This window comes from Corvus hawaiiensis, chromosome 3 (genome assembly GCF_020740725.1).
Source record: "Corvus hawaiiensis isolate bCorHaw1 chromosome 3, bCorHaw1.pri.cur, whole genome shotgun sequence".
Lineage (NCBI taxonomy): Eukaryota > Metazoa > Chordata > Aves > Passeriformes > Corvidae > Corvus > Corvus hawaiiensis.
Genome location: NC_063215.1, coordinates 98813622 through 98834997, shown reverse-complemented (window position 1 = coordinate 98834997; position 21376 = coordinate 98813622).

The window sequence follows — 21376 nt, the reverse complement described above, 5'->3', positions numbered from 1 at the left end:
GTCCTCATCAGCTGTTCTGTTTTCAGGGCAAACTTACTTCATCACTTCATGTTCAATGGTCCGTTAAGACAAATCGTAGACAAATTTTCAGAATCTTGGAATTGATTCTGGATAAGCCCTCAAATATTTGCAGCTTACATAAATCATTAAAACATTTGGGATCTCCAAAATTGTCAATAAATCTCAAGCAATATGGATTTCTTGTGAGTTTCTTTCCATGTCCAGCTTCTGTTAAGTCCAGCAACATTTGAAATGAATCTTCCTCACAGTATTTTGGCACACCTACGTTTATTCCTGGCTGGACTTTAGAATTGTACAATATTGGAATTTGAAAAAATAAGGATATAACTGCATGCTTGTGAACCCTGAAAGAATTTCACTAGTGGATTGTTTTCTAGTCTTCTTCTAAATTGTAGCGCCTTCAGTTTTCTGGAAGCGGTTAACAAGGACACTCTGCACCAGGTCCCTTGTTTTTCTTTTTTATTTTATTTGCTTGCTTTTCTCCCCACAAGGCAGATTGCACCTCTCTACTCTGTTATCCTACTTCCTTCTATTAATTTAAATTCATCTGGAACAATCCTTGCTTTTCATAGGCAGGCCTTAAACTTGAAGATGTGAACAATTTAAAGGAAGAAGCCAGGTGAATGCAAAGGACAGCAATGTGTGGGAGAAATACAATTTCTGAATATTCTGATTTTCAGGGAGTCTGCAGTATCTGCTGGGTTTATCTTCTAGATTAGCATGGAAGAAGCATTACTTCATGAAGCTTGTAGATATTCTGGAACTAAGATGACAACCTGAAATAAAATAGCTGTAGGATCTGGTCATTTCAGCTTTGTAGAGAAGAATTGCGCCTTCCAGCAGTTTCAGGAACATTTTCAGCTAAATCACTTGTTTCTCTTTTTAAGCACAAAGTTCTCGGAGTCTGAGGAAAAAATGTTATTTCTTTGCAACCGTTTTTTATAGAATAAATAGATTTCTCTTTAAAGCAAATGCTGGAGGAGGAGGTGGTGCTGGGGGAACACCATCCCTTTGGGACAGCAGCGACAGATGAACTTCACTGTATCATGAAACAGTATTTTGAGGTGCTTTATCACCTACATGTTGTGTACATGACCCTGCACACAGGTTGTGCATTCAGCCCACTGAGTCTGTTTGGTGACCGAAAAGGGAAGTTGGAAAATCCACGTGATGAGTGTACAGTGATCTAAACCTGTCCAACAGGGCAATACAAATGAACTGGTTTTGAAATATGATCTTTATCTCAAGTTTAAGCTTCTCAAGGGATATGTCTGCTTACTTGAGATTCAAGGTTGAGAAAACTCTCTCTGGAGCACAGTCATTCTTCCAAAGCACTCAGCAGTCACAGCTTTCTTTCTTTTGGTGATCCCTCATTGTTGCAGTGGAGATCCTGCAACACGCATATATCAAACCAGGAGTCCCGTGGAAAGGAAATATATATGGACAGACAGATTCTTGCTAGATGTTTCAGAGATGTTTATTTCTCCAGCCGCATGGCCGGAGCTCTGCCCAGGAACTGTTCCAGTCACGGGACCAAGGGTCCTTCTGCCCGCGCAGGGAACACAAACCAACCAATGGGAACGAGGCTGAGCAGGGACAGGGAAACCCCGTGCCTGTGCCCTCAGGGCCCCTCTCCCAGGGCTACACGGCAGGGGAGGGACCCCAACACCTCACCCGTTTTATTTTAATAAAAGGAGAATGAAAACAACTGGATAAACATAACAAGAACAGTTTCAAAACAAAACAAGCCACCCTCCTGAGTCTTTAAATGTCCAAACAGATTCTGTGGAACATCTTAGGGCTGACAGAAGGGAGACAGAACTCTCTGAGCATGCTTTGTGGGGAAACTGAGGCAGGAGAGGGTTTAACTTCTTCCCTCCCCCTTTTCATCCCCCACTCGGCATTGGAAAGGGATTTTTGGGGAAACAATTGGCAAAAGCATGGTTTTGTGAGGGAAACCATGGATGAAAAAACGGATTGGGAGTACACTGGGGGTAATAGGATATAGGGTAAAAGGGAAAGGTGGGATTAGGAAAGGGAAACTGTAGGGGGGGCTTACAATGGAGATACTGTCTAACATGACTACGATTTTTTGCATATATACTGCCTTTTACAGGAACACCATCAGGCCCAGTGACCTGCGATGCTTGTAACCCTTTTCTCCCTAGTACAATATTAAATTCCACCACCTCTCCATCTCCCAAGCTTGGGATGCATTTTTCAGGGTTATTCTTTTTAATAGCAGTTCTATGCACGAATATGTCTTGCTGGTTGTCACACCTTGTTATAAAACCATAATTTTGCTTAACATTATACCATTTTACTATCCCTAAGGTCTTAGTTGCTATGATCTTTTCCTTTTTCCGAGTGGCTGCTGTTTTCTGTCTCGCTGCGTCTTTGCTCTCTCCTTCGGTCGCTCCCGTGTTGGAATTGTCGGGGCTGCTGGTGCCTGCGCGCTCTTCCCGGGGTCGCGTTCGGGGCTGCGCGGGCTGGGCCGGGCCGTGCCGCTCAGTTCTCCGTGCGTCGCCTCCTCTGGTCGCAGCTTCGCTGCCGATGCCGGGCGCTGCACCCACGTCTCGGCCGGGCCCCCGAGCGATGACTCCCCCGTGCCCTGCTCCAGCGCGCGTTTCGGCTGGGCACGGCTCCGTTCCACCGCCACCGCCGCCAGCCGCCGCCCGCGCGCCGCCTCTCTCGGTCGGGCATTCACGGGGCTCGCTCCACCACGCGCTGCACAGGACCGGGCGGGCACCGCTGGGTCCCGCCGCTCCCGCCGCGCCTCGCTCCGCCACCGACACTGCGGCTCGCGTGGCTCCGCCCGCGCGCGGGAACTGCCTCGCTGCTGCTCGCAGAGCGCTCAGTGCACGTGGCCTGGGCCGCACGGTCCCTGCGCCAGGCTTCCCTTCACCAGGACACAGCTGACATTGCTCAACAGTCTCGGTAACTAAATAATATTCACGAAAATATTCTTCCATCGGCATATATTTTGACTCCAGTATTAACTGTGTCCAAACGGTTTTCCAAAAGCCCTTGGTAAGAATTAAATCCCAAGAAACATAGAAAAAGTTCTTAAACAACCATGCCAGGAAGTGTTTCAGTTCTTTTTGAGCTTGAATCAAGCTAAAATTTACAAATCGTTGTTCAAGAATCATTTTAAGTTTAAGATAAATGTCCATATGCGGCTCTGAGAGCCAAGAGTCTTCCCACGGTTCCTCCATAGTTTAGATATGGAATAGCAAAGCAAAACCAAGAAGAGGAATCCAAAGTTTCCAGGGTTTACTCACACAAATCAGTCGCTTAGGGATCGGGGATCGTTCTGCTCACAAATCTCCACCATTTGTTGCAGTGGGGATACTGCAACACGCATATATCAAACCAGGAGTCCCGTGGAAAGGAAATATATATGGACAGACAGATTCTTGATAGCTGTTTCAGTTCTTTCTGAGCTTGAATCAAGCTAAAATTCACAAATCGTTGTTCAAGAATCATTTTAAGTTTAAGATAAATGTCCATATGCGGCTCTGAGAGCCAAGAGTCTTCCCACGGTTGCTCCATAGTTTAGATATGGAATAGCAAAGCAAAACCAAGAAGAGGAATCCAAAGTTTCCAGGGTTTACTCACACAAATCAGTCGCTTAGGGATCGGGGATCGTTCTGCTCTCAAATCTCCACCATTTGTTGCAGTGGAGATCCTGCAACACGCATATATCAAACCAGGAGTCCCGTGGAAAGGAAATATATATGGACAGACAGATTCTTGCTAGATGTTTCAGAGATGTTTATTTCTCCAGCCGCATGGCCGGAGCTCTGCCCAGGAACTGTTCCAGTCACGGGACCAAGGGTCCTTCTGCCCGCGCAGGGAACACAAACCAACCAATGGGAACGAGGCTGAGCAGGGGCAGGGAAACCCCGTGTCTGTGCCCTCAGGGCCCCTCTCCCAGGGCTACACGGCAGGGGAGGGACCCCAACACCTCATCGTCCATACGGCTGTGAGACTGGAGAGCAAGAGGCCCCCACTCCGTGCTGCCTCTCTGTGAGACCCCATCAAGCTGTTCTGCCCGGGTACAGCTCCCCATGGTGCTCTCCGCACAAAAATGCAAGCTCAAGGGACCAGAAAGAGAGACTCAGGATTGAAAACAAAAACAAATGTCAGAGCAAAGCGGGTCTGAATTTGGTACATCTCCAGATAAAATTATAGTACAATTAAGAAAAGCCTCAGCCCTGTACACATGCTTAATTTCATACACTAAGCCTATTCACCACGTGAAGCTGAACAAATGCACAAGTGTTGTCAGAGCTGAGGTCTGTCACTCTGCTAGGAGATATGCATGCCGTTTCCATAAGCCACAGCAGCAAAGGCATAATTTAATAAAAAAGACTTTTGTTCGTGTCTATTAAAAGAAACCTATAAATCCTCCAAATGGTACACTTAGGATTTGGTCCAAAAGTTACTTAAGCCGATGGAAAAGCTGTTATTGATTTTAATAGGTATTTATTATATTTGGCTATTCCTTCAGCCGTCACTCTTTCCCTCTCTGTCATCTCAGCTGAGTTCCAGTCCCGTCTCCTGTATCTTACCAGTATGTGGACAGCATATGTTGTTTAAATGAGAGACTTATTCATTAGTTTATGTTTGAACCATGCCAAGCACGTCCCAACCCTAACTGGATGCTAAGATGATGGTAATAGATGACATAATTACAGTAATAATAAAATCCTGTGTTCAGCCATGTTATACACTGTTTCATTCCACAAACAACAAAGAGAAGGATCTAACATACACGCAGTAAGGAAATACACATCTAAGCAAAAGCACTAATGTGAATAAACTCTCTCGATTTCATTGTAACCTGTTCTGTTGACAAGAGCAACTGCAAGTGCTAAACTTACTTGGGTCGTGTTCATTTATTATCTCTTTACCCTTGGAAAGAGCTGTTTGAGGAAATCACTCTTCTGAATGGTTCTTCTGTTTTCAAGAGACCATATCAGCACAAACAGGGGATTATAAAGACTTGACAAGTCAGATAAGAGTCTATCTTTTATTTTTTCCTACATTTTCTTTTATAAAGCAAAATCAAAGCTCAAAAAAAAGTTTGTGAAACTTTTGATAATGTTTACTGCATGGTGGTTGAGGTTTACAAACAAAACAATTGACAGGCATTTTTATTTTTCAGTCACACCATGTATGGACTTCAGATGACCAGAAAGCTTGGGTTTTGGTTCAACAGTCCTTAGCTAGATTTTAAGCAAGGATATGCATTTAAGTCCCTTTAAATTAAGCTTTTTTCTCAAGAGTTTGTACCAAGCAGCTCTAGGTAACATTTCCTGGAGCATCAGCTTCAAATTCTTGTCAGTGAGTAGCTTCCAGGAGGCTGTGACTGTGCCTTGGCCTTCTGTGACCATTCCATTCTGCTCCAGAGCAGCACTCCAAAACCTGCATGTTGACCAGGAAATTTCCTTGCCTATTTGCACAAATAAGACACTGAGGACAGGATTTTTACTTAACTCAGCTTTTCTCTGAAGCTTTCCTTCCAAGGGGGGATTCAGTGTTTCCTTGTCTGAAATGAATACTCTTGTTTGCCCTTTCCAAGGCAAAGCAGAGTCTTGCTTTGATCTTAAAGTAACACCCAGGAGCTACAGTATTCCCAAGAACATAGGAGCCCTGGACTCAGCTCCCACTTTTGTCTGAGGTTACTGCAGTTGGCATCTATCAGCACCTTGGGGCCACTGGGTTCCTTCTCCTGTGAGACTGGGGAGATACTTCTGTACCTGCCCCTCTGTGGTACTCAGTGGGAAAGAGACACCCAGGTGCCAATTCCTGCTTCATAGTTTGTTCTGCATTTAGCAGACAGGGGATAAAATATCATCAAAACCCCCTTGGGAACTGTGGTTTCTCTCCTACTGCAGGGAGTGGCATTACTGGGAGCTTAACGTTTGCCTCTTTGGACTGATGTTGGAGGAATTTCATAAAAAATAATGTGCTAGTGAAGCTTAAAGATCTCTACAGAGAAGCGGCAACTGAGCAGGGGTTTTCAGGATCAGAGTTTTGGATTACCATCCAACAGCAGCTTCAGCCACTTCTCTTTTGGTCCTGCTCAATTGGATCTTTCAGCTCCCATTAACATAAAGATGAACCGAAAATAATAATTTTCACATAGGGTTGAAAATTATATGGCCCAGGAATTCAAGAGAAGATAACAAACAGAATTCATATGTGAGGTAATGAATGAAAGTAGCTGACAAGAGAAAGAAAAGAAAAAAGAAAAGCATTAGGGCTTCTCCCTCCTCCTGAATCTGGCAGGTTGGGTTTACTTTGTGATGTCAGACAGATTTTTTTGTCTGAAATAAATTTGCTGAAAAATCTGTCGTAATCCATAAAATGGCTCTAAAGTATAAAGGTGGTACTTCCAGAGAGCTCAGAAAAACTAGAGGAAAAGAGAGGTGATGTTGATATTTTAATGAGCATTTTTCTCTTCATTCAGAGGATATTTGCCATGTACTTTTCTGAGAGCACAGAACAATTATTGTCATTCAATCACTATTTTTCTCACAGCCAGGATAAAAGAGAAATAACACATACACAAATACACACAAATACATGTGCATCGCATGCAGAGCCTCCCTCTCTTTCTCTCTCTCCCTCTCTCTCTCTGATAGTCCCCTAGAGAGTTCCATCATACCTGAGTTTATGAACCTTGGATCATCTATGGCCAGTGGATTTAGTAATAAACAGAGTGGAAATGTTCTTCATCAGAGTTCAAAGGAAATTTCGACCAGCCCCTGCCAGACGTTGCTTCCCCCTGGCCCCTCAGCGTTTAACTGTAATGACTTCCTTTGAGTGGAAAGAAAATGGAAAGGAAGGCAGCTTGTACATCTTTAAAATGTGTCTTGAAATATATGAAGCTCTGTAAATGAAGGGCATTGGGATGGTTTTATAGTGCAGCTTTTCAGGCTCTTTTGCCATGCTGGAAATACGGTGCCTGGGAAGCACATGCAACATGCTGAGGTAAGGGAGGGCTAAGTAAAGGAGCTGTATCGCTACATTTAAAACAAAAAATTGTACCTTTGAATTCCCTCTTATAGCCTTTGACCATTGAAAATCTGCCTCTGTTGGGCAATGTCTAAAGACACACCTTATCTTTCCATAAAATACTGTGCAGTCCCACTATAAATCCCCCTCGACACAAACACCTTTACATATGAGAAAGAAATACATATAAGAAGAAAAGGTTGCCAACACTGTTAGCTCAATCTACTTCATCATATAATGATATTCAGAGCTACTAAGAGCTCCCCACCCTCCTGGATGTGGACAGGTTTAAATGTCCCCATTTTCAAATACTGGAAATTAATTATGGACTTTATTTTTGCAGATTGTGTGGTGAAATCATAGCACTTGGAGGGACAAACATTTTAAAACACTGGATGGACCCAAAGGACTGCCCTGATTACTTTTATCCATCGTATAAAAATACCAGACATGTATTTTTATCTCGCTTTGAAGGTATCCATGGACTGGAGGTTGGTTATAATACTTTCAAAGAACCTTGAGAAGTGAGAATTATAGGCCCTTCAGAGAATTACCTATATCCCTCTAATAAATTCTCATGAGGTTTATCTGAAGATGGTGGTGATGGCTCAGAGAAGACCATAAATTGCCTGGGGGACATCATAGTAACCTGTTTTCCCCTGTGACAACCAAGGGGATAGTGGGGAACACAACAGAAACAGCACACATTAGGTAATGCCCCCCATCAGACTGCAGATGTGTGAACTAGTTTAAAACTTTTATGGGGGCTTTTATTAGGCTGTGATACAGTCCCAGGCTCTTTGCAGTTGCCAGTGTAGCCAGTTGCTCGCAAGTTATAACAAATTAAAAATACCTAATGCTCAAGCTATTCTCCACTTAGGGCTGGGGAGTCCCAAACAGATAATATTTTGGGTGGCTAAGTAGCCAGGTTCCTTCTGTGCCTTGTGATCCTAGTTGTGAGAGCCATGGCATTAACTATAGCTCTTTCCTTGACTTGAAACAGCAGCAGAGTTTCAACCTAAGCAGCAATCTTCTAAATCCTTGCTGATGCTGTAAATGCTCTTTAAAACCTTGATAAACTAATGGTTATGTAGAGTTTTTTTGTTTGTTTTGTTTTGGATTTTTTTGGTTTGGTTTGGTTTGGTTTGGTTTTTTTAACCCCAGTTATCTACTTCAGTTAATGTAATTGATAGCTTTGGTACACGAAATTTTCTTTAAACCTAAAGCACATGAAAAGTTGTAACTTTATTACCAAAAATTGTCTTGGTCATGTATCTTGTTTCTGCCAAAGTGACACAGCCCTAACACAAATTGCCATGTCTCTGTGAGATGGTTTGATCTCAGTGACTTCACTGTCAGCTGCAGAGCTGCGCTGCCACAGCAGGGGTTTGGTGGGGAGTGGGGCCACAGGGGAGATCTTCAAAGTGGCAGTGAGGAGGGGCCAGTGGTTTATCACCTCTCTTAACACAGGAACTAAAGGAACCCAAGGAACTGGTCAGGTGGCAGGCTCTGAAATAAGTAAAAAGCTACAATTATTTGCTCACTCGGGTGGTGAAACTCTTTGCAATAGAATGCTGTAGCTACCAAAATTTTAGCCAAGTTCAAAAAGCATTAGACAAATTATTGAGAGAAAGTCACTGAAGAAAAACACCAGCATATAATCTCAGGCTCAAAAATTCATAAACCCCAGTCTGATGGAAGCAAGCAGGATATACTTGAGAAACATCTTCTCCATGTAACCACAAGCTCCTGCAGGAAATGAGAGAGCAGAGTAGATGAACAACTGGGCTAATTATGGTATTAAATTATTATCTTCTAGATATTAACAACCGAGCTAAGCACAATCCAGTCTGAAAGTCCTTGGATGGCTATGACTTCATGCACAACTATTAAAGCTTTGTTAGAAAAGAATTCCAGAAAATCTCCTGGAGTCTCCAGATGTTCGTAAATTGGATAATTCTATATAGCTCAGTTTAGACAGATGAATATGTCTTTCCATGTGGAAATTCTAAAGCAGGCACAGAAGGACAGTTAGAGAGTGGCACAGCAGACAGGAAAAGATGGCGAGAAGAAGATGGCAACACTTGCAGGGATCATCAGCAGTAGATGGATTCTTTGGGCTCTTTGGGCCCTTTCCCATGCCCAAGGAGAATTAATTGCTCCAAGCATCCATCTCTTTTCAACCCGATTTTTGGCCATAGCAGCAGGAAAAGCATGCATCCCCTGGGCCCATTTTTGAATTTACTTTAAGCTTTTCATTGTAAAAGCAATGCAAACTGGCTTTAGTATAAGTGAGGATTAAGTGTTGCACATATCATTATGAAATCACCGGGAACCACAGTGAAATCTGAGATATTACTACACACAATTGTTGAATCAGCTCCCTTTAGAACCTGATTATCTTTTTAAACAAATTTTGTAAATGAGCTGTAATATTTTATATCCACTCAAAGCTTTTTAGCCCAAAGCACTTAACAAGCTTAAAGACCTGGAGTGGGAACCAGCTTTTGTTCTGTGTGTGGACGGTACCTGGTACAATGGAAGCCAGTCCCTGAGTCAGGTTCCCATGTGTTGTTACAACAGCAATATCCCCAAGAGTATGAGCAGCAGAATGGAAATAGCTATATTTCGGGGTCAGAAAAGTACTAGACAAAGAATGAAAAAGGAAAGCTTTGATTTTGAAATAAGGAGTTACAGAAAGTAACCAGAATCTAAGCCAAAGAGAGATAGATTTTGAGGGCTGATCTAAAATACTAACCTTATTAAAATGTACATCAGATCTTTTTGTGATTAATTCTATTCTGTCAAGAACCAAAAATGTGCCTAAATAAGTGTAAGGATTTGACAATACAGGTATACATACCCATTTACACCATATAGCTATGCATTAACAGACAGGATACAGGACTTGAAGGATTTCTTTCCCATTTTTAAAAAGAAATACACAACTATGCCCTATAAATATATGTAATATTCACTTATGTTTGGAAAATAAGTGCTATTGCTTTTTGATATTCTGATTAAATGTTCTAATCAATATTTTTTACCAAACTCCCAAATAATATGCTGAGCTTCTTAATAGGGAACTGGGATCTCTAGCCTTCTGTTAGCAAGCCTAGTGAGCAGAGTATGCAAATGGAAAGGTTTACATGCAAATTCAACCATCTGTGAATGGAACACATCTGCAGTTTGACCCATCCTGAGTGGTGGAATATGGTCTGTTCTCTGAGAATTTTCTGCTTTGGTGCCTGGGCAGGCAAGCTGAAGAACATAACAAACATGGGCACTGTTTGAGGAGGTAAAATGCCACTGGATGTCATTATTTCTCTTTCTTTGAAACTGAAGCAAGTCTTCTCTAGAGGTGGAAAATATGGCTATTACTGAAGGTAGACAAGTTCGATTTTGAATATTCTTGGTATTTTGGAATACTTGTTCTTCATTTAAAATAGCTTTCCAAAGTCAGACTTCTTCATGAGTCAGTGGAAACATACACAACCCTTTGCAAATGTAAGCAAAAACTTTGAATGCCCTCGTTTTGGTACAAATTGGTCAGTCTGCAAATGGCTCAACTAACTGGACGAGCCTCTCAACCCTCCAGGCTGCTCACATGGTTCTCTCCTGGCCTTCCCTCCCCAGTGATTTTGGGGAAGCCAGGTTTGTGGTAATACGAAAGTAGACCAGAACCTAAGCATAAACTTAGTCATAAGTGTCTCTGAGCATTAGAAATTGTGTCATTAGGATCATGGAGTCTATTCCTGCAGCCAGGAGAAGTCCTGTTTATTTGAGTGCAGTAGTGGGGATTTAAGTAAGATGGAAAGTAGCAAAACACTGAGTATCACACTTAGTTACTGCACAGGCATTTCCTCTAAGAAAACACTGGCAGGCACAACTGGTGGCTACACTAAAACTTGGGATTTAATTTTGTCTTTCACTTTTCTGGTCTGAGATATCAGTAAAAGATCAGGAGCTCAGATGTTTCTCCTTATTAACGGCTCTCAACACTTGACCATTACTGACTGAAAATGATTCCCTTTCTTCCATTATAATTAGCAATAATCTTATCAGTACCTAAGACTAAGAACCAACAGAGAAATATTTTCTACATGTTCTTTATCTTCAGAGCTGAAGCAAGGAGCTAAATTCTATTATGTTGTGTACCAGCAATATTACTGCTTTTTACATTCCAGATCCTTTTACTTCATCTACTTTACCATTGTATTTATGAGTCAGATCTTCATCACAGACACTGAGCATATGTCAGTGATGGCATAGCTGATGGAGTTCTTTGGTCCTTCATGATTTTAAATGTTTTGAAAGGTAACAAGGAAAGAACCCATCTTAATATCCAAACCTGGCTGAGCTGCAACTGTCGGCAATAAAAGAAACACGTACGTGCTTGTAAATGAGGCATCCCACGTGGAGAAGAAACCTTTTACATAAGTACTTTATAATGGTGAACTGCTCTTGAACTCTCTCCTGTGGCTGAGAGGACATCTTGCTATTGAATTCTAAAACCAGAAAAATCTGAAGAACCACAGAACTTGTCTGTCTTGCCTAGCTACAAAACTTCCCTGTTTTTCCTACTACTTATATGTAGTGTTCGGTCTTGTGAATGAAATCATAAATCTTTGACACCTGCAGAGAGACAAGAAGTTTCAAAGGTAGAGATTTGTGGGTTTATTCTGATTTTGCAATAAAACATGAGGCACACAACTGAAATCTGAAAGAAATTCTCATCACTGTGGGCCATGTGAAAGTATAAGGGACCATGCCTACAAACCTGGAAAACTGGGAGAATTAACACAGAACATTTATCATGAACATTTTAGGGCTTTCTCAGCTGGATTTATAATCTAACATTATATGCTAGATATCTAGAAATACCAGAACTATTTTTCTTGTTTCCAAAGACACAGACAAAACATTAAGTTTGGGGCTAGTAGGTGCTTTCACTGCAAATGGAAATACATTTCTTTCATATGTTTTTTTCCCTGAAATTTTTTGTAAGAAATAAAACCCACTCCCAACCAGTTCCACATGTGATTTATTTGAGTTAAACTGTGTGGAATTAAATCTTAACACGGGACTGATCTGAAATCTATAGAAATCTCTGGGACTCTTTCTATTAATTGGAGTGGTCTTTTGATCGGGCCTTACATGAAGAAACACATTTATGAGTCCCAAAGATGGAACCCATTAAATTACGTTTCCTTTATTTTACATGTGTAATTTAAATTATTTTCTATTTTATAATTCCCTATGAAAATATTCAAGTCTAAGTTACATAAAGATAGGAGAGTTGTACTTATATGGGAGCAAGGACAAAAAAAGTTTGCTGCTATAAATAAATTTTGTTCTATTAGCTTTTAAAAGCTTGCATTATTTGCAATAACAAAAGATGAACGCATATGTTAGCTTTTATGCTTTTTCAGCAGCACGAATGTGAACATTGCTTTTTAGGTGCAGGTTATAAACATGATTTAGTAAAATATTGGTTCAGCAAGGTCCACTGGGGAAAGCAGGTTAAGGCACATGTTCTTACCTGAATAAACCAAAAACTCACAACATGCCAGACTGGCGAAATGTGCCCAAAATCCTTGTGCAAAAGATCTGTGCCACCAAGACAGAGGAAAGATGCTCAGCCTTACGAGTAATGTTTTTGGGGAACACAAGAAAAGGCCGGATCTGTAGTGGTCTAATGGCTTGAGACAACTTGTATTTCACCATGTAAAGGCCAATATGTGCCCTCAATACATGGCAAGGATGGAGATCTTCACTGGAAAATGCCAACAGGGGCTATCACACCCTGAGTGCTGACAATCTGATGTGAAGTCATGGAAAAGGAATGACATAATAATGGATTTTTTATTGTGTCTTGTCCCTCCCTCTCCCTCAGAGCTGCCACAGCAGGAATGTGCTTCTTGGGAAGAGAACCTGTGTTATTGTTTGATTTCTGTTTTCTGCCAAAGGCACTGGCAGAAACCAAGACTTTCCTGTTACAAGAGAGAGGAGTTTTCCAAAAATTCTTATTTTTTTCTACTAATTTCAGTGTAAGAGATCTGAATGATAACACAGAAGGCTTATGTACCTGCTGTTTTAAAGTTGTTTTGATAGACTGCCTTTTGCAAGCAATGGTTTTTTATAGTGTCCTAAAAACTGACTCCACAACCCATGAATGATACCCAGATTGATGGTAGCAATATCCATTTTGCTTACTATTCTTATGTTTAAGTGAGTTGAACTGTAATTAAGTGAAACAAGCAGATTTAAAGAAGTTTCAGATGTTCTCAGTGATCAGATATCAACATTCAGCAGTTACGTGTTCTGGAAACACCAAAGAAGTGATCTGTAATATTTTCCCTATTTAATCCTTGAAAGTACTTGATTTTGTCTTGGTTTTATTTATTATCTATCTATCTATCTATCTATCTATCTATCTATTTCTCTATCTATCTATCTACCTACCTACTTATCTGTCTCAATAGACTTTTTTTTGGGGGGTGGGGGGGTAGGTGCCACCCTTTACATCACACATATTTACAGAGAAAATATTAGGAAAAAAAAGAAACAAACAAGGAAAAAAATCTTATCTTTAAAACAAACATGGAAAGGACAAATTTCTGAACCCGGGTTATTGCTGAACTTCAAAGTGAGAATTAATATATAAAATAGCTAGGATCTTGAAAGAAATAGACTCTTGAAGAATTCTAATGTGTCTAATATAAATGAAAAAAGAAAAAAAAGCCTTTGAGTCTTTAAAACAATATTAGTTTTGCATGTAAGTTTTTCTTTAACATCAACTTTTTTGACTGTTTTATTGAAACTTCAGCAGACAGTAGCTTATTTTTCCACAGACTTAAGCACCTGAGATTTTTGGCTAATGGATATAAGGCCAGTAAAATTTCCTATAAAATGTAACTTTATATGAGAACTTACATGATGTTTATAGAATATACTCCAGCGTTTGCTTTTTCAAAAGCAAACTTCTTGATATTCACAGGAAGAATATCAGCTGCATTGCAATGAGAAAGTGAAAATGATCAGCTGACGAATACAAATAAACAGAGATGTTTTCCCTGGCTTCACTACTTGCTTCCTCAGGATCTCTGTTTCCCACTTAAAGATCAATAAATACCAAGCACAAAGCTCAGTGAAATCCTTTCTGTTCCTTCTTAATGAGCTGTGAGTTAGAACTTAAATTAAAACCAGGGATGAACAAAGACTTTTTTAATGGGAAAATTTCTGAATCACAAATTCTACAAATTACTCTTGATACTCTTCATTATCCTTAAATTTGGCAAAAAGATCCACTGGTGGCTATGGATTCACAAATATTCTCTGGCTAAATGGACTGCACTGAAGAACATTCATCTTCATAAAATGAATAAAGAACAGCATTTCAGAGCCAAGAATGACAGGTATCAGTACTGGATTCATCCTTCAGAAGGAAATAGGCCCAGATATCCAAGATAATATACTTCCCAGAAATAAGCTATCTATTTTATGGTTATCAACAGCAAAGCACTTGTTTCAGATAAGAACTTCTGCAAATTTAATTACTGTCAGTCAACTAGGGCTTTTAGTGCAAGCTTTTACTCAGAAAGTAGGAAATGAGCTAGCAAACTCTAAAGTGGAAGAGAGCATTTCAATGTACTCTGCCTCTTCTGCAATAAAAGTATTCCAAAGAAAATAAACCAGCAGTAACAAAACTGTCCATCAGTTGGATTTCATACATAAAAGCATCTGAAAAAGAATGAAACATGTAGGATTTCTGACAGTAGGAGTCATGTTTTCTTCCCTCCGTGTAATTTACTCCAAAAACCTTTATCTGTTGCAAACAGGTCAACAATTTCTAACTTTCCTCCAAATTAGACACCTAGACACCCATACTTTCGTTTGAGCTTCAGACTTCAAAGAAGTCAAATGGAAATTTAACTTTAAATTCCATGAGGCAAATTTAAGTCACTGCTTTGGACCGACAGTTCTACCCTTGTTCACCGCAGCCTGAAATGGCAAATAGGTATAAATTGTGTCTGGGGAACAAACTTAGAATCATAGAACCACAGAATCATAGGGTCACAGAATCATAAAATATATTGGATTGGAAGGGATTGCTAAAAGTCATCCAGTCCAGCCTCGCTGCAATGAGCAGGGACATCTTCAGCTAGGTCAGCTTGCTCAGAGCCCTGTCCAGACTGACCACCAGAGCATCAGAACAGTACCACCCAAAGGAAAGTTTCTGGTCTTTCTAATTTTTCTTTCTTGAATCTGGTCCTACAAGATGAAAACCACCAAACCTGGCATTCTAGAAATCAACTAATCCCCCACTGAAATGGAAGAATTTGGAAGGTAGCAGCAGCTGCCTGTATCCTGAAAAATTCTGCCCGAACAATCACATCACTATGGATTTTTTCACTTGCCTTGGGCGAAATCTAAAAAAGGTTGACCCAATGTCCCTCTGTAGGTTTTCTAATTTTCACTCTGCACAGGTTTGATGGGAATTGCCTGGGCACTAATGGATAAGTTTCAACATACAAAAAAAATACTGGTAAAAACTGTTGTCCTTAACAGAGAGGCAGTGTGCTTGAATGCAATGTCCCTTTCTTTTCTCCTTTGCTGACGATTCCTTAAGATCTCTTCACTCAGAGGTAAGTACCTTACAGCCTTCTTCTGAGTAGCTGAGATGTGGCTTCAAGCACACAAGCAGTGAGCCTGCCTGAATATTTTTCTCCTAATATATCTTGAATTTTGAAAGTGGTTCTAAAAGCTGGCTGATGCTCTTAGAACTTTCAACAGGTGGCATTACCCAGTCAAAAATCAATGAACTACCCCCAGCTGCTGAGGAATAACTACTTCAAGAATTGGCACAAAATAAAAATATGAAATAAAACTTTCCGGTTCCTGCTGGAGCAAGGAAAAAGCTGCCTCAGAACGTTACATAATGAGCACATCCCCCAAAGAGAGTTGTTCCAGGACTCAAATCATATTTTGCATTAAGGAAGACCATATCACAAAGTTACTTGTCTCAGCTGACCTTTGCTGAATCCACCCCTAATCTGCTGACCCACATTGTAGTAATATTGCAATTTCCCAGAAGGACTAAATCCCTGCGTGCACCTAGGGATCATCATCATAGGGAAATGAAGCGCTCAACATATTTCATTTTATGCAGTTCAGAAAAAGTTAGGGTGCTTCCCACTGATATCAAATCTACTTGCATCCCTCCCTTTTCTTTCTTCCTCTCAAGTCATAGCCACTGTTCTACCAGCTCTGCTTCTACCTATGTTTTAATCTCCAATTATTTCATTTAGTGTCAGTTACCAAAGCTTTCCTTTTGCTTAGTAGACAATGATTACTATTATTTAAGATCCTCATGCACATATTGTAACAGTATAGCTTAATATGATAATAGAGGGCCATTGATCAGAAAGGGAGATGGACTGGAAGATGTTCAAACAGTCTTGACTCCTCCTTGTGGAGGGTTATGTATGGACTCTGTCTGCTCCTTCAGAAATAACACTCTTTAACATAAATAAAAGCCCTTTAGCCCTCAGCTGAAGTGAGAGAATCTGAATGGGTCTTGAATCAGCTTTATGTCATAATTTCTCACAGTCATCCCACTGTTCTGCTGTTTTCATTTAGAATGAATATAAACTATCCAGATTTAGTGTGAGTTTCTGCTTTCAGGAGCAGTGCACTTAGGGATTCACTGAGTATGTGAAGAAAATTCTCAGTACCAGTTTCTAAACAGAGATTGAGACTAAGTAATGGAAATAGCAGAGCCCATGGGATTGATTAAAAGTGTGTTGAGTTCTCTAATATTCAAAGCGCGGTAATTAGAGCCCTCTATGACACAGGACTGTAAAATCCAGTTGATCAGATGCTCACGTACATGGGCTTTCCTTACAGCAGTTAGCTAACACCAGAAATGTTCCAAACATGTAATGGAAAAGCCATTACTATTTCGGAACCCAAGACGCTGCACGCTGGATTCGCATTCCCGTTACAGCAAATTGCTGTTTATCTGGAACACGTCATCCTATTCTGAACGTCTACCCAAGGGTCCATATTTTGTGTCTGAGCAGGCTGTGCTGATTACACCCCTCTGTGTGCCATTTGTGTCTCCCTGCAAACCGCTGCCCAAAGGAAAGCGTGGAGGCTGCAGGGAAGGGAAGACACAATTAGCCCTGCTCTCCAGTCATGAGGGGAAAGTTGATACAGGAGTAATAACCACAAGCCAGGTCTCTCCTACGTTTATTGTCATGCCCATCATAGCCAGTAACATTTCTTTAACAATAGTCATTTATGAAGGCCTGGCTTCTGTGGAAAGATTTACTAACAGCCCTAAGTGGAAACTCCACTATAAAACCAACATGCTCATGGAAATAGTGCTACTACAAAGGCATAAAAATAATGCACAGAAGTGACCCACCAATGCATTTACCGTAAAACTCAAAGACTAAAAATAAAGTAACCTCAACATATAAAATGAGTATAATTTTTTTCTTTCCTTTTTGAAACACAGAAGTAGTTCTAATGGGTCATAGACCAAAAAAAGCATATTGTGATTGGAGCTAACATTTTCACATTCTGCCCTTCAAAGGCTCAACCCAATTTCATTTTTACAAGACACAATCTGGTAGTGTAATAAAAGTTTTCTTTTAAAAATAATATATATATACATAAAGGACAAAAAACTAAGGTAAGAAAGACCATCAGGACTGAATAACACTGACTGATTTTCTGTCATTCTCACTACTCCAGTTGCTGAGCATTCACAGAGTAAAAGAAAATATACCAGTGTCTCCAGAGATGCTGTGTCAACAAAAACTCCTTCCGCTGGCATGATACAACTTTTGTTTAACTAATCAGGGGGAAATTTATCATACAGGACTTGGTGGGGTTGTTTATGGAGTCATTAGCACAATGGCACTCAGCTCTAGGATGACAGTTGTGCTCTTCAGAAGATGAAATGCTGCAGCTGGCTGGGAAATGAATGAAGGCCAAAACTGGGCTTATAAAACAGAGGATTTAATTTGAAAAACATTTGTTCCTAGGATTTCATGGTGGTGTTGTTGGTTTATTTATTTACTTATTTATTTATTTGTTCTTTCAAAATAATGAGAAGGTGCTGGAGACTATAAAGTGGTAGTGTGCTGAAGTGTTCACTCATAGCCTCATAGTGATTTCTTCAGTGTCTTGCTGTAAGAATATTACACTTTGCTAATGGGCTCATAAAAGACCTTTTCCAAACATCAAAGTAATGGAATTAGTTCCTAGGACAAGATTCAATTGCTCAAATTCTGCCTAATGCTCTGTCTCTGATTCCCAATTATAAAAGTAAGATAACCATTTGAATTCTAAAAATATTCCAGTGATGCCTGCCAAAAGTCTTAGTGCTACCTTGTCCATGTAAAACATGATTTCAAGGAGAATTTTGGTAAAACAGAGTCTAGTTCTTCACAGATTTCTTATTACACATTTAACTGACATAAGCATTGCATGGATTAAGTCAGTAATATTTATAGAAATGTATGGAAGATACAGTTTCAAAAGTGCTTTGTTAAAAGTGTCCAGCAGATAAAGCAGCTGATGAAATTCAGGTTAGAGAAACATAAAGCAAAGTACATATGAAGAGTATTCCTTGGAACAAATAATTCCTTAAAACAAATGTACACAACTCTACTTCAACACATGATGTTAAAAAGAAAACAAAACAAAGTGAAAAACAAATAGAAGGCCAGGAATAATTAAGAAAATAATAGAAAACTTTAATCATCATTATGCCACTGTAAAAATCCATGCTTCATCTTCATTGTAAATACCATGGTTATTGTCTCCTCATGAAAAACTTACGGTAAAGTTAGAAACAGCTCAGCAAGTCTCTGAGCCACACATTTCTGAGAGAGCATCCTGAGGCACTACTAATTATGTATGTCCCAGTATGCCTGCCTGTTCTCTGACTTTTTCTTGAACATCCCATTATCCATCACTCTTGGTGACAGTACAATGAGCTGGCTGGACCTGTGGGCCAGCCTGACACATCATTCCTTATGTTCTTGATAGATTTAAAGAAAAAGCCAAAGTGGAAGGGTAGTTTGCCTTAGTCAGTGTGCTTGGCTGGGAGGGAAAAGGGAGGTGTCCTACTGCATACAGAAGGAAGAAGGTATTTTCACTGCTGTTGGTACCCTGTTTTGCCAGAAGACCAGGAGGTTTAGAACAACACAGGGATGGCTGAGTGCTATTATATTTTAAAGCATTCCCTTTTTCTCACCAACAATGCACAATCCCTGTCAGGATTCAGCTGCAGCCAAGTGTTCTTCACCCAGACCCTGAGATAGCTAAAGTATCTTATTCTGTCCAGAATGTTGCCATTGTATTCCATGGGCAGGAGGAAAAAGGGGACAGAATGGATAACAAAATAGGGCATGGCTTTTTCTTTAGAATTATGATTATTATGTTCTATAACAATTAGAAGGAACCTGAGTACTTGAGTGGGATTTCCTGTTAAAAGGATACATTGAAGGAAGCTTGCTAATGCAGCCCATGTGAGGCAGTGCTGCATGAAAAAGGAGATCCAGGGCTTCAGTAACAAAGCAGAGACTCAGCACATCCCTATCTCTCCTCTCTTGTCCTACCTGGAACCTGTAGAGGTTGGGATCAGAGAGACATTCCTGATTCTTCCTTTAACTGTTCCTCTTTTGCCAAATCCCTCGTGGAAGACCACAGTGAAACAGTACACAGAAAAAACCCCCAAAACTGTAAGTCAGAAGAAAAGGAAGTGTGGTCATCCCACTGAATATATTTTGATGGGAGATGAACTGCCTCAGGGAGCACAGCTTGCTGCACAGCACTTTCTCAGTATGTGTCAGTGCCCAAGTTCAAAGATGAACACCAGAAAGGGGAGATTTGCATTTGCCTACTCATGGAGTTCATACCCACGTGTGGTCTAAAAGGACCTAAGAATATGCAAAAGAAAGTGCTGTCTTGCCATTATGATAATTACACAGTCCATGTAATCTCTCTCCAGCTGGTGATGCTAGAAATCCCATGTTTGCTTGCAGAACGAGAAAGAGGAAGATGCCTTTTCTTTCCTTGATTTGTATTGCCATACACTGGTTCCCCACGCTGCAGCTACTGCCAAAGATGAAGGGAACTAGCACGACTGCTTTCATATGCAGTCCTTTGTCCATGTGTGAAATGAAATCAGCTCTGCTGCTTCTCTCCACACCATGATCTCTCTTGATATCACACAGCATATCTCCTTTTACTGAGAAGTAAAAGTGCTTCAGCAGGACAACTCCACTAAAACATAGGGCTCTGCATCGTCCTTACAAGCTGCATTTGCTGGAATGACTGACACACCCAGACCAAATCACACCAAAGCTGTCATTTATCAGTCACCTTTCAGGTTTACACATAGAAGTAAAATTTAATAAAATTCGACTAGTGGTTCATTGAACTCAAAATCTTCTTCCAATATTTTTATGTGTGCTTGCAAAAGTCTAAGGGCAATTATCCATTGAAATGCTTATAGGGGAATACTTGTTTTCAAGTTCAGAAAATTAATCTGCCTTATACTTGGAAGCACAAAGACTTACTATTTAGAAATGTTCAAATGCAGCCCATTTAACTATGACTTTATTAATATTATGGAAGCACTGATATTAATATTATGGAAGCAACCCTATAACTAACGGTCAATTAGGCATGAAAACAAATACTGATCAAAACCGAATAACTACACCTCAGTTCCTTTCACAGATGTGTCATGCTTCCCAGGCAAAACATCTGGAAAACTGCCCTAGCAGGGCTATTGAGGCTTTCCTTAATGTCAAGGGATTCTTGGCAACCTGCAAAACCTTTACTCCTAATTTCTGCAAGTTATTGGTAAGAGATGCAGATGTTAGGTTAATGTTTGCCTGTGCTTTTTGGGCATGAATCTTATTGCACTGCTGCAGATACCATTACATTGGGGCAGCTATCAATTACTTAGTGTGGGGTTTAGAGTGGGTTTACAAATAATTTCAGCTGGGTGTTTGGACTGGAGCTGAAGGGCTGCCATAAGTTTTTTCCCTGTCCAAGACTTTCCCAATTGTGAATAGATTTTCTAGATGTTTGATCTTTTATGGAAATTAAACCAAATCTTATAGTCTGGGTAAATATTGTAAAGGAAAATATTGTAAAACACCCCAGAACACCTAAGAGGAGTTTTATTCCCATTGTTCTTCCTTACGGCTTGAATTAAAGAAACCAATTAAGAAAATGTGAGTTTATAAATGCCAACCTATCAAAAATCTATCACAGATCTCTTAGAGGAGTATTTTAC